Source organism: Chiloscyllium plagiosum, chromosome 37, assembly GCF_004010195.1.
Source record: "Chiloscyllium plagiosum isolate BGI_BamShark_2017 chromosome 37, ASM401019v2, whole genome shotgun sequence".
Classification (NCBI taxonomy): Eukaryota; Metazoa; Chordata; class Chondrichthyes; order Orectolobiformes; family Hemiscylliidae; genus Chiloscyllium; species Chiloscyllium plagiosum.
Genome location: NC_057746.1, coordinates 12,342,286 through 12,359,840, shown reverse-complemented (window position 1 = coordinate 12,359,840; position 17,555 = coordinate 12,342,286).

Genomic DNA, 17,555 nt, shown 5'->3' with positions numbered 1-17,555 from the left:
ATGGAGGGAATAGTTTGTAAATCTGTTGATTTTTGTTCCTTGTTGGAGTTAAATAAAATTTTATTTATTTATCTACAAAGTGAGTATCAAGGATTCCATTCCATTTTAACTACTTTTACAGACAGATTGGGGTTGTGAGAGTTTATACTGCTTGTCACACTTTTATTGGATTATTATGCCAGGTGAGTTTCTGATGTAACTATCAGAGGTGTTGACCTCCTTCGTAACACTACGTAACGTAGGAGTCACATAAAGCAGATTGTGCAGTCTGTCTTGTCACCCTGGTTTCGAGGAATGCAAATTGTGAGCAGTGAATTCAGTTAACTGGATTGAGTGCTGGTGAAGTGCTGTTTCACATGGAAGGTGCCTGGGGTCTTGGATAGTGAAGCAGGAGGAGGAAAATGGACAATCTGTGATTGCATGGGAAGGGTGTTATGGGAGGTGGGTTGGGATTGGAGGAGTGGACCATGGGTTCCCAGCAGGAATGGTCCCTGCGGAATGCAGACAAGGAAGGGAAGGGGAATATGGTGGCATCCTGCTGGAAATGGCAAATAATGATTCTTTGACTGCAGATAGAAAGCATCCTATCTGGGTGCATCCAAGCATGGTTTGGCAACTGCTGCCAAGCCACAAGGAACGACAGTGATATGAGCACAGTCCAGACCACCACGCTAATTTACTAACACATCCATGGAATGCGCTGCCCGTGGGAGTGGTAGAGTCGGAATCATTGGCGACCATTAAGCGGCATTTGTATAGGTACATGGATGGGTACTTAATCTAGTTTAGAAGTTCGGCACAACATCGTGGGCCGAAGGGCCTGTTCTGTGCTGTATTGTTCTATGTTCTATGTTCTATGTTCTATGTTCTATGGTGGCATCCTGCTGGAAATGGCAAATAATGATTTTTTGACTGCAGATAGAAAGCATCCTATCTGGGTGCATCCAAGCATGGTTTGGCAACTGCTGCCAAGCCACAAGGAACGACAGTGATATGAGCACAGTCCAGACCACCACGCTAATTTACTAACACATCCTTCTGTGCCCTCATCTTTGTCATTTATAAAAATGACAAATGTTAGTGAACCCAAAACAGATCTTTGTGGTACACCACTAGTAACTGAACTCCAGGGTGAACCTTTCCCATCAAGAACCATCCTCTTGTTATCTTTCAGCTAGCCAATTTCTGATTCAAACCATTAACACACCCTCAATCCCATGCCTCTGTACCTTGTGCAATAGCCTTCCGTGGGGAATCTTATCAAATGCCTTACTGAAACCCATGTGCACCACATCAACCACTTTACCCTCATCTGCCTGTTTGGGCACCTTCTCAAAGAACTCTGTAAGGTTTGAGAGGCACGACCTCCCCTTTACCAAAGGATAGAATCTATGTACAACTTCCCACTACTGTCCTTGATTGGCCCTAATCTTACTCTAGGAGAAAGGAGGACTGCAGATGCTGGAGATTAGGGCTGAAAATGCGTTGCTGGAAAAGCGCAGCAGGTCAGGCAGCATCCAAGGAACAGGAGAATCGACGTTTCGGGCATAAGCCCTTCTTCCTTGGATGCTGCCTGACCTGCTGTGCTTTTCCAGCAACACACTTTCAGCCCTAATCTTGCTCTGGTCATTCTTTTCTTTTCTTCCTGATATAGCTATAGAAAGCTTTTGGGTTTTCCTTGAGCCTATCTGCCAACAGCTTTTCTCATGTTCCCTCCTGGTTCTTCATAGTTCTCTTCAGGTGTTTCTTGGCTAGCTTTTAAGCCTTCACATCTCCTCTTAACATAACCTTCATCTTGACAAGAGATTCAACTTCTTTAGTAAATGATGGCTCTGGTGCTCGACCCGTTCCTGCCTGACAGATACGTACTTATAAAAGACGCAAACAGTAGATGTTCCTTTGAATAAGCTCCACATTTTAAAAAGTACCCATCCCTGCAGTTTCCTTCCCCATCCTGAATTTTGGCCTAATCTCATCATCACTGCCTTTCCCTCCCAAAGAGCATTAGCAAATTCCCCCATCTTCCCCCCCCCCCCCCCAACTGGGATATTGGTACACCTCTTGTTCAGGTGTAGACTATCCTGTTTGTCGAGGTCCAACCTACCCCACAATGTGCCCCAATTATCTAGGTATCCAAAACCTCCCCTGCACCATTCCTGTAGCCACATGTTCAACTCCTCTTTCTCCCAATTCCTTGCCTTGCAAGCATGTGGCATGGGTAACAAAGCAGAGGTAACAATTCTTTTTTTTTGTTCTAGCAAGGAACAGCATGGTGGCTCAGTGGTTAGCACAGCTACCTCACAGCGCCAGCAACCTGGGGTCAATTCCCACCTCTGGCAACTCTCTGTGGAGTTTGCACATTCTCCCTGTGTCTTGGTGGGTTACCTCCCACGGTCCAAAGATGTGCAGGTTTGGTGAATTGGCCATGCTAAATTGCCTGTAGTGTTAGGTGCATTAGTGGATGTAAATGTTGGGGAATGGGTCTGGGTGGGTTGCTGTTTGGAGGGTCAGCATGGACTTGTTGGGCCGAAGGGCCTGTTCCCACACTGTAGGGAATCTGATCTAAGCTTGCACCCTATCTCTCTGAATTTCTGTCTTAAATCCCCATCCCTTTTCCTACCTACGTCATTAATGCCTATGTGGACTACAATTTGGGGCTGCTCCCCCATCCCCTCAAAGATCCTGAAAACACAATTCGAGCCATCACAAACTTTGTCACCTGGGAGGCAACAGTCTTTTTCGTTCCCACAGAACCTCCTCTCTGACTTCCTAAATGTGGAGTCCCCAGTGACTAATGCTCTGCTCCTCTCCCCTCTTCCATGCTGAGCAACAGGAACAGACTCTGTGCCAGGGACCTGTACCCTATAACTTATCCCTGGTAAGTCTCACCCCACCCCCACCCCCCTCAAACAGTATACCCATTGAAGGGAATGGCCACAGGGAATCCCTTTCTGTCCTTGCCTGTAACCCTCCTGCTTTTTTTTTGTACTTGAGATGTGACTACCTCTTGTAACTCCTCTCAATAACCCCCTCTGCCTCCCAAATGATTTGAAGATTCTTAGATGTATTTGTATTATTAGACTTCTGAATGGACCATTGACTTTAAATTTAAACTTAGATATCACTCTGTGCAGCTGTAACATTGTATCCTTTGCTTTGTTGTATTATCTAATGCACTTTGTCTCGTCCAATCTGCCTGTACTGCAGGCAAACAGAACTTGTCACTGTATCTAGGTACGTGTGACAATCAAGTCAAAGATGCTGATGGGTAGAAAGTGAAGACTAGTGAGAAAAAGCACTCACTGGGATTGATTAGGATCTTAGCCATGTCCCACCCACTTCCCACACTTCTGACCTCCCCACCCCCTTCTTCCCTCCCACAACACTGACATGATCCCTTTTGTTCCTCACTTTCCATCCCACAAGCAGCTGCATCCAAAGGATTATGAGGTGCTATTTCCAATACTTTCAAAGCAGTTGCCCCACAGCCACTGGCCAAAAGAGTTCAGACAATTGATTAACATAATGTAAACTACATGCCCCTGGAAATATGAATTAATAATGTGTTGGGGTAGAAAGAAGTTGAGGGTAGTTCTCAACAAGCAGATCTTGTAGATAGCAGATCTCATTAGTCTGTCCCCAGAGAGTAGTTTTCATTTGAGCAGTCCTCAACAGGCAGATGAAAGATGGACCAGAAGAGGAGGAGGAAGGTCAAGGGAAGAGTTTGCTTTCGGCTCTGAGATCAGGATGCAACTCTAACACTTTTAACGAGATTAAAACATTTTGTGCCGTCAGTCTTTGTCCTCTGGTCTCAGTCATTGACACCAATTGTCACTGTTGTATATTTTATCTAATTTACTAATGTGACATACCTAAACTGATGTTTCTTTGCAAACTCAATAAATAATGAGAAAATGACTTGTGGCATTGACTGCTTTTGTTTTTCTTTAACGGCTTCCTTGCCAAGGGAACTCTTCCTCCTCAAACAGGCCACTGGCTGTGGCCAGCCAGCTCGGAGTCAGTCGACTGCCCTTAATTTGGTAACTGATCATGAACCCCAAAAAAGGTCAATGGTAGTGAATAATTTGGAAGAATTGTTAAATGTGATGTGAGTCCTTCCTTGCTGTTGAGATCTACACGTCAAATTTACCAAGCAAATCCTGGAGCCTGAGATGAGATTATTACTAGTAAATGACAAGGTGCCTATTCATGCTCATTATTACTTGCCTCACTAATATATAGATTCGTATTTTCCCAACTGCTAAAAAGCAGAGGTGCTGAGAACGTAACTCACATAAGTGAGTATCTGTGACAGGAGCTTGCTGCTTGCTCTTCCAAACATCTATCTTGCATACATGGCATTAACATCTCAGGGTATGCCCCATGGGAGACAGCCATGTGCACTCCATGTCTGTAGACACTGGCATTCAAAATGTAACATCTGACACATGCCAACATTATGCTTTGTTAAATCACAGCAGTTGCCTTGTTACAACACTTGTCTGCATTGCCATGCTCCGAGGACAATTTTCACAAATTGTCTGGACTCCGCTGCATTTCAGGCATCGCAGTCGATATCTTAGTACTCGAGCTGTTGTACCTCCCTGGTGTCTTGCTTTGCCTTTTTGCACTTTTTGGCCTCTCAGCCAGACCTTTTTTTTTAAAAAAGGATCACCGATTTTAAAAAGAATAGAATCCCAAAAATGTAGAAGCGCACTATTCAGTCCAAGTCCACACTGACCCTCAAGGTAATCCCAACCAGTCCCACTCTATCTCTTCAGCCCTACATTTCTTATGGCTCAACCACCTGAACATCCCTGGATACAATGGGCATTTTGTGACCAACCCACCCAGCCTGCACAGTGAGAGAAAACAGAGCACTTGGAGGAAACCTACACACACTAGGAGAATGTGCAGATTCCATACAGGCAACCATCTAAGGTTGGATTTGAACTGGACTCCCTGCAGTTGAGGCAGCAGTGCTAATGAAAGGGAAGCACAATGGCTCAATGTTGTCTTGCTGTGCTGTTTAGTGAAAACAAACCTAAGCTGTCTTCAGCAGTAACTGCAGAGGTAAAAAAAAGTTTTAATGTTTCGAGTTTCATGACTCTTCAGAATGCCAAGCACTCATGTTTTATAGGCAATTGATTAGAGAGAGGCATAATGAGAGTAGGAGTCAGCCAAGTCTGGGACAACACACTTCAGTCAAGGTGTACAATAGGTCAGCTGTATATGATAGCTGCCTAGCAGTTTGGATGTGATCGGACCACTGGATGGTCATCAATAGTCAGGATGAGGGAATCTCATCTCTTCAGTGCCAAGACTTGGCCATGGACTGCTGTCTGAGTCCAGGTGCAACCTGTCCTGGGAAAGCAGTGGGGGCACTCTTTGTCCAGTTAAGTCTCAAGAGAATGGAGCCTGATTTATTCTGGGGCTCCATCCACTAAAAGTAAAGGGTTAATCAGGGACTGCTGCTGCAGGAGGGAATGTGGGAATTTGGGATTGGAGTCCTACAAAGCAGGGATGCGGAGGGAATTCCAATGCTGAAAGGGGGGAATTCAATACATAAAGTCAGGAGATGATAGTGAATGGAAAAGGGATCAAACAAGGTGAGGGGAAAGTGGGAGGAGGTTATTGACTTAAACACCTTTGCTTCAAAGGGGAAACAGTGCACAGCTAGGTGTGGCATGTTTCTTTGTCTGCCTGAGGTTGGGGATTCTGTGTTGGTAAAGTGCACAAATGAAGACTTCGATATAAACATTAGGGGAGTGGGGAAGTTGGAAATTCAAAGTCTGCAGTCTTATCTGGCAGAGGTTTAACCAAGACAAAGATGCTAAGTCTGAGAGTCCTGCATATCAACCCTGACAAGGAAATCCTAACCACAATTGGACCCTTTGTCTTGAGAGAGAATTCCTAATCTCCTGACCATAACTGTTATGATGCTTCACTGAAATGATTGGGTCATGGCATAATAAGAGTCCCACAGCACAGAGACTGGCCTTTTGGTGCAAACTGTTCCATGCTGATCAAAATGTCTGTCCATGCTAATCCCATTTCCCTGCACTTGGCCCATAGCCTTCTAACCCTATCCACGTATTTCTCCAAATGCCATTTAAATGTTAATGTACCTGCCTCAACCACTTCTGCTGGCAATTCTTTCCATATGTGCATCACCCTCTGTGTAAAAACAAGTTGCCCCTCAGCTTACCTTTAACCTTAAACTGATGCCCTTTAGTCCCTGATTCCCCAACGTTGGGAAAAACACTGAATGAATGTGCCCTATCCATGCCTCTCATAAAATTGTACACTTCTAGAAGGTGTCTGCCCCTTCTCAGTCTACTACACTCTAAAGAAAACAGTTTGAGCTTGTCCAACCTGTCCCTATAACTCCAACAATTGAATCCAGGCAACATCCTCGTAAATTTTTCTCCTCTCCTTCCAGTTTAATAACATTCTTCCTATTACAATGTGACCAAAGCTGAACACTATTCAAAGTGCAGCCTCCCCAACGGCCTATGTAACTGCAACATAACTTCCCAACTTCTAGACTCAATGCTCTAACTGATGAAGGCCAGTGTCCCAAAAGCCTGCTTCACTGCCCAGTCTGCATGCGACTCCATTTTCAGAGAGCCGTGCACCTGAACTCCTTAAGGTACTATCATTCACCATGAAACTCCTACCTTGATTTGACTTTCCAAAATGCAAGACCTCACACTTATCAATATTAAACACCATTTGCCATTTCTTGGCCCACTTCCCCTGCTGCAACTTCTGATAATTAGATTAGATTCCTTACAGTGTGGAAACAGGGTCTTCGGCCCAACAAGTCCACACCAACCCTCTGAAGAGTAACCCACCCTGACCCATTTCCCCTCGCTTAACCTATCTCACACTATGGGCAATTTTAGCATAGCTGATTCACCTAACCTGCACATCTTTGGATTGTGGGAGGAAACCACAGCACCCGGTGGAAACCCACACAGACAGAATGTGCAAACTCCACACGCAGTCTCCCAAGGCAGGAATCGAACCTAGGTCCCTGGCGCTGTGAGGCAGCAGTGCTAACCTCTGAGCCACCGTGCCGCCCTCACTAATGTTCCTCACTGTCCACAATACTGCCAATTTTAACATCCGTAAACTTACTGATCATGTCTTATACGTTCTCATCCAAATCATTAAGATAGATAACAAACAGTAATGGGCCCAGCACTGACCTCTGAGGCATTCAACTAGTCATAGGCCTCCAGTCCGACGAGCATTCTTCCACTATTACCTTCTGCTTCCTACCATTAAGCCAATTTTGTATCCAAATTGCCAGATTACCCTCTGTTCCATGTGATCTAACCTTCCAGAGCAGCCTATCATGTGAAACCTTATCAAAGGTCTAACTGAACTACATATAGACTATCCACCCTGCCCTCTTCAAAGAACTCCTAACAAATTTTCTGAGGCATGACCTCCCACGCACAAAACCATGCTGACTGCTCCTAATCAAACCAAATGTCTTTCCAAATATGTTTTATTTCTCAGAATCTTAAGTAACTTACCCAGAGTTATACAGATATACAACATGGAAACGCCCTTCGGTCCAACCCGTTCATGCTGACCCATATCTCTCCAAACCCTTCCTATTCATATACCCATCCAAATGCTTTTAAATGTTGCAATTGTACGAGCCTCCACCACTTCCTCTGGCAGCTCATTCCATACACAAACCACTCTGTGTGAAAACGTTACCCCTTGGATCTCTTTTATATCTTTCCCCTCCCACCCTAAACCTGTGCCTTCTAGTTCTGGACTCCCCAGCCAGGGAATTCCTAGAAGCATGGCACTCATCCACAAACTCCATCAACAAACACATCGACCTGGACCCAATATACCGGCCACTACAGCGGACAGCTGAAACTGACAACCGGAAGCGGCAGGGACAGGCCACTATAAATGCCGGAGGAAACACCACAGAAGCGCTTCACAGGAGGCTCCCAAGCACTGAGGATGTCACCTAGACAGGGGACGAAACGTTTGCAACAAAAACCTCCAGCTCGGCGAACAGAACCACAGCAAAGAGCTGAAAGATTTACAAGGGGCTAAGGGGCAACTTTGTCATGCAAAGGGTGGTGCGTGTATGGAAAAGGAAGTCAGTCTAGTATGACGCTAGTAACACATAAAATGTATCTGCATGGGTAGATGAATACTCCTCAACCACCTCATGAAGGTAAGATGCTCCAAAAGCTAGTGGTTCCAAATAGGCCTGTTGAATTATAACGTGGTGTTGTGTGGTTTTTAACTTGGTCTATGAATAGGAAGGGGTTAGAGGGAAATGGGCCAAGTGCTGGTAAATGAGACTAGATTAATTTCAGATATCTGGTTGGCATGGACGAGTTGGACTGAAAGATCTGTTTCTGTGCTGTACTTCTCTATGACTCTGTGACATCACTGAGATGTATAAAATAATGAGATGTGTTGGTTGAGTAGACTTTAAGGAAATTTTCCCCTTGATAGAGGGATCAATTAAGACATATGCTGTAAAGACTGGAAGGTGGTACAGATATTTAAGGTAAGGGGCAGTAGGTTTAAAGGGAATGTGAGTCATAAAGTCATGGAAACAGACCCTTTGGTCCCACAAGTCCATGCTCACCATAATCCCAAACAAAACCAGTCCCACTGCCTGCTCCTGGCTCATATCCCTCCAATCCTTTCCTGTTTATCCAAATATCTTTTAAATGTTGGAACTGTCCCCACATCCATTAATTCCTCTGGAAGTTCATTTCACACACAAACCATTCTCTGTGTAAAAAAAAGCCCCTCATGTCCCTTTTAATCTTTCTCCTCTCACTTTAAAAATACACACCCTAGTCTTGAAGTCTTGAAAAAACAACTAACATTGACCTTATATATGCCCCTTATGATTTTATAAACCTCTGTAAGGTCACCCCTCAACCTCCAAACCCCTTTCCCTATAGTTCAAACCTTCCAGTCCTGACAACAGCCTTGTAACCATTTTCTGAACACTCTCCACCTTAAAGATATCCTTCCTATAACAGGGAGACTACAACTGGACCCAGTATTCCAGAAGAGGCCTGTGCAACCTCAATATGATGTCTTAACTCCTATACCCATATGTCTGAGTAATGGAGGAAAAGGCTTTCACCCAGAGGTTGGTGCCGTAAGGATGTTGCAGGCAGAAGCTCTCAAAACATTGAAGAAGTATCAGATGTGCACTTGCAGCGTAAAGGCATACAAAGTGTTGGGCCGAGCACTGAGAAATGACGTTACCATAATTTTTAGACTTTGTTTTAGATTTTAGATGGTTGTTTTTGACTGGCACAGAATCAATGGGCTGAAGGGCCTTTTTTTCTGCACTGTAGACCACTGTGTCTAAAAGCAGGACAATGAAGAGCCTTTGATTGCGGTGGTGACACTAACAATTGTCCACATGGCAGTGCCACAAGATTGAGCTTTATTCAGACACACTGTCAGACCTTGATTTGAACTCTGTTCACACTCTCTGCAGATGCTTCTGGACCTGCGAAATTCCTTCAGCACTCAGCATTTATTTGACCTTACAGAGAGTATCTGAGGCTGCAGAGGGGAAATCTGATCGGTTGTTGGATGTGCGAAGGAGAAACACACACTTCCTGGTTGAAAATGTAAAATCAAACAGAATTGTGAGAGTTCCTTTGAGAGAAGTAAGTATAAAGTCCAGACTGAAGTGATGACACTCTCTGTGAAGTCCAATTGTATGGGAAGGGGCCAAGGGGATGAAGGTCCACTGTAACATTGAAAAAGGATGAGGAAGGGCCCTCTTGTGGTGCAGTGGAGTGTCCCACTCCCTTGACTTAGTGACCCAGTTTGAAGTCCCACCTGTTATAGAGGTGTGTAATAGCAAGTTGATTAGAAAAGAAAGAAAAGTTTTTAAAGAAAGGATGATTGTTTTTGGTGCAAGAAACTGGCAGGAAGTTGTGTTTAATTTGAATAGGTTTGCCCAGAAGGTGATGAATGTGGAAGCTTCCTGAGTTGTGGGTGGATGATGGGTCTTCAAAGAGATTGGTGTTTTGCTCGTTTTGCTCGTTTTGCTCACTGTATCACTACACAATGCAGTGTTTGCTCTCAGTGAGGAGATGCTGCTGTAAACTGATTTTGAACAATATTGTATGAATCATTCTGTTCAGGCAGGCTACGAGGCAATTCTATAACCAGAGGGGTTTGCATCCCAACCTCTGGCCTAGAAATACAGGCAAACCCATTGGATGTCAAGACCCTTTGCTACGTTTCTGAATTCTAATATGTACATCATTTCAGAAAATTCAGCCGTGGGTTTTGTGGTGATTGTAACAAGGTCAGCCAGCTGGAGCTCTTACAGTATGAGCTCCTTGATTGGGGCTGTCAATCTGTTCCAGTCACAGAGCTCTGGCTGATATCAGGTAGTGTCAGAGAGAGCAACACTCTGGCTCTGAATGAGGAAGGACTAAAGTCAAAAACTGTTCATGTGTAAATAAAGAGTGATGAAGTGACAGATTGTGGCCTCTGTGGAATTACTTCAGGTTTAGTTCTGACTTCCTTCCAACTGCGTCCCTCAGGCATGTGAGTTGGGTAAGCAATGAAAAGTTGGCAATTTGAGTTGGTCAAAGAATGCAAGGACCAATATGTCCCATTCTCTGTCGGAAGAGAATCTCAGTGTTGAATATGTTGGTTTTCAGTGTAAGGTTGGGAAGCAGAGGATGGGAAGAGGAGCTCTGGATACATTAATCCTCTCCAGGAAATGGTTGTTCCGAATTGACTGGGGGCCACGGGGCCTTGAATGATTGAGGATCATTGAGGGTCCTGATTGGCTGGGGCGGGGAGGCCCAGCACCTGAATTGGCTGTGATTTGGGGGTCCTAGGGTTCTGGATTGGCTGAGGTTGAGGGATCTGATGGGGTCTTCTGGCTCGACAAGAGCTGGATTGGCTGGGGGCCCTGGGATGAGGAGCCCTCAACTGGCTGTGGGTCGGAGTCCAGTTTGTGAACTGATGTCTTGATTGTCACTGATCTGGAAGATCTAACTTGGTTTCTGCTGTTCATCAAACTCAACGAGAACAAACTTGCTACAATGTATGAAGGAGGCAACAACAAACAACAAAGAACAATGAAAATTCCAGCACAGGAACAGGCCCGTTAGCCCTGCAAGCCTGCACCAATCCAGATCCTCTGTCAAAACCTGTCACTTATTTTGTAAGGGTCTGTATTCCTCTGTTTCCTGCCAATTCATGTATCTATGGGGACAGCACAGTGGTTAGCAGTGCTGCCTCACAGCGCCGAGGACCCAGGTTTGATTCTATCCTTGGGCAAATGTTTCCTCCTGGTGCTCCGGTTTCCTCCCACAGTCCTACAAATGTGCATGTTAGGTGAATTGGCCATGCTAAATTGCCCATAGTGTTAAGGGTTATGTAAGTTAGATGCTTAGTCAGGGGAAAATGTAAGGTAATGCACCTGGGTGGGATACTCTTTGGACGGTGTCTGCAGACTTGTTGGGTTGAAGGGCCTGTTTCCACGTTGTAAGGTTTCTAATTCTAGTTCTGTCTACACTTTGTCTGTGCTGACATGGTAGCTCAGTGGTTAGCATTGCTTCCTCACAACACCAGGGACCTGGGTGCAATTCCTGCCTTGGGCAACTGTGTGGAGTTTGTACATTCTCCCCGTGTCTGCGTGGGTTTCCTCTGAGTGCTCTGGTTTCCTTGAACAAATCAAAAGATGTGCAGGTCGGATGAATTGGCCGTGCTAAATTGCACTTAGTGTTAGCTGCATTTGTGAGGGGTAAATATAGGGTAGGGGAATAGGTCTTTGAAGGGTCAGTGTGAACTTGTTGGGCCGAAGGACCTGTTTCCATACTGAAGGGAATCGAGATACATCTTAAATGATGCCATCTTGCCCGCCTCTTCCACCTTTGCTGGCAATGCATTCCAGGCACCCACCACCCTCTGCATAAAGAACTTTCCACACGTATCTCCCTTAAACTTTTTCCCTCTCATCTTGAACTTGTGAATCCTACTAATTGAGTCCCTACTCTGGGAAAAAGCTTCTTGCTATCTACCCTGTCTATACCACTCATTATTTTGTCAACCTCAATCATCGCCCCCCCTCAAGATCTGTCTTTCTAATGAAAATGATCTCTCTTCATGCCCTCCATACCAACAACATCTTGTGAACTTCCTCTGCATCGTCTCCAAAGCATCCACATCCTTTTGCTAATGTGGCTACCAGGACTGTACACTGTATTCCCAATATGGCCGAACCAAAGTTCTATACAACATGACCTGCCGACTCTTGTACTCAATACCGGTCTGATGAAGGAAAGCATGCTGTATACCTTCCTGACCACTCTATTGACCTGCGTTGCCAATTTCAGGGAACAATGGACCTGAACACTCAGATCTCTCAGAACATCAATTTTGCCCCGGGCTTATCCTTTTACCGTATAGTTCGTGCTTGAATTGTATCTTCCAAAATGTATCACCTGACATTTGCCTTGATTGAACTCTATCTGCCATTTCTCTGCCCAACTCTCCAATCTATATATATCCTGCTGCATTCTCTGACAGTTCCCCCCTTCACTTCACTTTTGCAAATGGCACTAAGATTACTCCGCTAATCTTAGTGCCATTTGCAAACTTACTATCAGACCACCTATACATTCCTTCAGACTATTTATGTATATCACAAACAGTGATACCAGCATCGATCCCTGTGGAATATCACAGGTCAAAGTTCTCCATTTTCAGAAACTGCCTTCCACTACTACTCTCTGTATCCTACTGCTCAACCAGCTTTTTGTCTATCGAGCTAGAACACCCGAGATCCCACACAACTTCAATTTCTCCATCAGCCTACTATGGGGAACCTTATCAATGACTTACTGAAGTACATGTATATGACATCTGTAGCCCTTCCTTCCTCAATCAACTTTGTCATATAGATGTACAACATAGAACAGACCTTTTGATCCAACTCATCTATACCCTCCAACCACAAGGGATGATTTCAGATTTCTCCAGCTTTCTCATTTCCTGACCTTCTGCGCTTTTCCAGCAACACATTTTTAAGCTCATCCATACCGACCAGATATCCCAACCTAATCTCGTTCCACTTGCCAGCACCCGGCCCATGTCCCTGCAAACCCTTCCTATTCATATACCCATCTCGATGTCTTTTAAATGCAGTAATTGTACCAGTCTGCACTACTTCCTCTGGCAGCTTATTCCATACACACACCATCCTCTATGTGAAAAAGTTGCCTCTTAGGTCTATTTTTATTTTTCCCCTCTAGTTCTGGACTCGCCCACCCCAGGGAACAGACTTTGCCTATTTATCCTATCCATGTCCCTCATGATTTTATAAACCTCTATAATGTCATGCCTCAGCCTCTGACACTCTAGGGAAAACAGCCCCAGTCTATTCAATCTCTCCCTGTAGCTCAATTCCTCCAACCCTGGCAACATCCTTGTAAATCTTTTCTGAACCCTGTCAAGTTTCACAACATCTTTCCAATATGAAGGACCAGAATTACACACAATGTTTCATAAGTGGCCTAACTAACGTTCTGTACAGCCGTAACATGACCTCCCAACTCTGATACTCAATATTCTGGCCAATAAAGGAAGGCATACCAAACGCCTTCTTCACTATCCTATCCACCTGTGACTCCACTTTCAAGGAGCTATGAACTTGCACTCCAAGGTTTCTTTGTTCAACAACACTCTCTAGGACCTTACCATTAAGTGTATAAGTCCTGATAACATTTGCTTTCCCAAAATGTGGCACCTCACATTGATCTGGTCTGTCCTTTTCCATCACTATTTTATAACGAATAGAATTATGGATGCTAGTCCCAAAGTGCTTCCCCACTGCCACCTCTGTCACCTGCCCTGTCTTATTTCCCAAGAGAAGGTCAAGTTTTGCACCTTCTCTAGTAGGTACATCCACATACTGTATCAGTATGTGATTGTACGCACTTAAGAAATTCCTCTCCATCTAAACCTTTAACACTATGGCAGTCCCATTTAGGGTTGTTTGATTTATTTTCGGTGTCTGATAAATGTATATGTCCTGTAGAACATGCATTTCGCAAATCCCTGGTTCTGAGGCTGTCACAAATCGAGTCAAGGGGCAAATTATCTCAAAATCTACGATTATGAATATTGCAGATTTTGTAGTTTGTAGTTGCTTCTCGATTTGGTGAATGTAGAGAAATGAATGAAAATCACAAAGTTATTTTGGACCACTATAAATTATTTCCCTAACTGTAGAGGTGAAATATGCAGTAGGCTTGGAACAAGAATGTACATAAAAACAGAAATGAATGATTATTAACCGAACATATATCATTATCATATTTTAAGTGAACCATCAAAGTGGAAAAATGGTTGCAAACTTGAAGAGGCTTTCGCGCAGATTTCACTGTGCATTTGTTGACAAGATTCTTGGTCATTTTATACACAATATAACCAACCTCTCCCCTGACCTTGTGACTGTCTGCCACTTTTATCCCTATTACTACAGACTTAGTGTTTGATATTCAGGTCTAATACTAACGTTCACCTCCTCTAGTCACAGTGTTACCTTCCCGCATGCTTTCTGGTTATGTTGTTGAGAGTAACCCAGGAAATGGAATAAAGGGACATCTGTTTTCCCTGACGTTGGTATCAAAAGCACTCTTTCTCCAGCCAGATCTCTGAGCGTTTATATTTCGGGTGAAATCTCGTCTTGTTACTCCTACATCAGGCAGATTGATGTAACTGTCCCTTCACAGAATTACAGAATTGTTAGCTTGCAGAAAGAGGTATTTAGGCTTGTGTGAATCTCATGGTTTTTCCAGCAAACTCTCAGATGATTCTTTGGCAACTGCCAATAAATGATGAGATGCAGCGAGGTAACTCCTTTAAATCTTCAGGGCATGGGAATGACATGCTATCAATTCGAATTCGTTCGAACAGAGGAATCCAGTGAATTGCAGGTAGCAGGAGTTTTTAAAAAATACATTGAAGATGATCCCGTGTTCTCCTTTTCCCTCAGAAATGTGAGAAACGAAGCTCACTCACTTCAATAATTTCAGTCCAAGACAAGATCTGAATCAGTAGTGTCATTTATTTTACTCTTGCAAGAGGGTTTGGTGTCCACTATCCACAAGGCAGGGACACACACACTGAATTCAACTAGTTACACAACATTTATGTAATTTGGTTCCTATTCTTTCATCCCATTGCTCCTCCCCTGTTTACATCTCCCACCTCTCTAAGACCTGCGTCCATTACTCTTGTTTATCCCTTGCTTTATGTGGCCTTGTCTGTGACAAAATGCGTATTTCTGGCCACATCCTGCTGAGGGCCATTGTTAGGTATATCCTCCCTTACTTGTTATGACCTTATGACCTCATGACTTCTTGATTGTGATTTGTTCTTGTTTTTGCAGAAGCGGAAACAGATGTTTATAACTACTGTTTGTACAGGCGTATCTCGCTTAACCCCCTCCCTTCACAGCACCTTATCTATTTGTCTGTAACATCTACCAATGTTTGCAGGCACATTTCATTCTTGCATGCACATTTTAGCTAATACAAAAACAATTATGTATTTCCTTCACATACTTTTCATTCTTGTTGACTCAGTTCTTGGCTGAAACAATTATACACTGGTGTGAGTTCATTTACCTTGCATAAGTAAATATGATTGCAGAAGTAACACTACTTTACCTATATGCCACACCTACAGTGCTGAAACATCGATCCTCCAAAGAGTAACACAGTCATGCCTTCTTATTTTTCTGCCTGAATTGAGTTGTTTTGGCCCTGTTGTAGGTACCAACATAGGCAAGATTACATGTGGATAAATAAGGGTGATGTTGAAATATGAGCCTTCTTTTAGAAACAGTTTGCAAAAGGATAACAAAGAAAAGATGTTCTTATAGAGAAGTAACACACATGATGGGTAACATCAGTTATGACATGAACATCAGAGTCCTCTGAGATTGACAGTGTGGTCAAGCAGAATTGTTTATCCGCTGTTCTTGTGCTGTTGCTAAATGGTATAAGTTCATTTAAAGAGGGTATCTATGCTTTGAGAATACCATTATTGACCAAGCTGTCTGCATTCTAAAGGGCATAGCTGCCGGATTGAACCTGCAGCAGATGGTGAGGGAATCAACAAGAAGGTTTGCACTTGACATTGTCCTCAGAAATCTATCTGTGCCAGATGCACCTGTTATTCAAAGTATTGATTTGACAGAATCTCTTGAATACTGTGTCCCAGGAGGGAGTCACAGAAGGTGCACTTAAGGAATGGTCAGTTGCGACCAGGAGTATGAGGAGGCAGTGTGTGGGTAAGACCAGGGTTCGGGGCGGGATCTGGGTGTATGGGCGGGACCTGGGTTAGGGGCGGGGCTTGGGTGTGTGGGTGGGACATGAGTTAGGGGCGGGGTCTGGGTGTGTAGGTGGGACCTGGGTTAGGAGTGGGGTCTGTATGGAAAAGGGTGTGTCAGGTGAAGTGGGGCGTGGTCATTCTTCTGACTTTTTGCCCCTCAGACTCTCTCCCCCAGGCACTGAATACTGGTAATTGCCCCTCACCCCGTGCAGTCTTATTTAAGCCCTTGAACCTTCCACCTCCATTAGTCCCACCAGGGCATAAAAGGCCCTCTTTATCACACTCCATGTCCTGTATAAACCCCTACTGGACCCCATGTCTCAGATCAGGAGGAGGTTATATCCACATTAAATGCCTGAGGGTTCTCTCAGGATTTGACCCTTTGGGCAGAGACCACTCCTCTCTGAAATCCCACCATGGCCCCACACAGTGAGTGTGTGCAGACTCTCACTGACCTTTTGAGTCACTGCCTCACTGCACAGCAACATCCCAGTTACCAGGCACCCCTCCCTGCCAAAGCCACTCTCTGAAACAAGGGCTTTTACTAAGTGCCCCCCTCCCAAATATTGTGGCTCTCCACCCAGTTATGACCCTGCCCACAATTCCCACCCTCCCCATGTACAGTCTCTTCTCCCCCACCCAGAGGTTTCCTGCCCAAACCCCCAAATATTGGTCCCCTCCCCAATGACATAGTCCCACAATTTTCTGCACCCCCTACATTTGCTGCCCAATAATTCTGTAACTTGCCCTCTCGATAATTTGTTACCCCACCCACAATTCTGGGCCACCCCTGTAGTTTTTCAGCTGATACCCACTTTCCCCTCCTTCCCTCCACCCGTAGTCTAAGTGCACTCCCACCCCATGAAGCTTCATTCCCCTCAACCCCCATTAAAATGCCCCCTCTATCTCTCCCCATTTTTATTTAAAAGCCCCCTCTCCCTCTATACATGCTCCCATGTTTCTACGAAAGCCCCCGTTTTCTCGATCCATGCACCCTATCTTTCCATAAAAGCGCTTTCTCCCACTGTCCATGCTCCCATCTTTCTATAAAAGCCCCCCGCCTCTATCCATGTTCCCATCTTTCAATAAAAGCCCCCTCTCCCTCTATCCATGCACCCCTCTTTCCATAAAAGCCCTCTCCTCTCTCTATCCATGCATCCCAT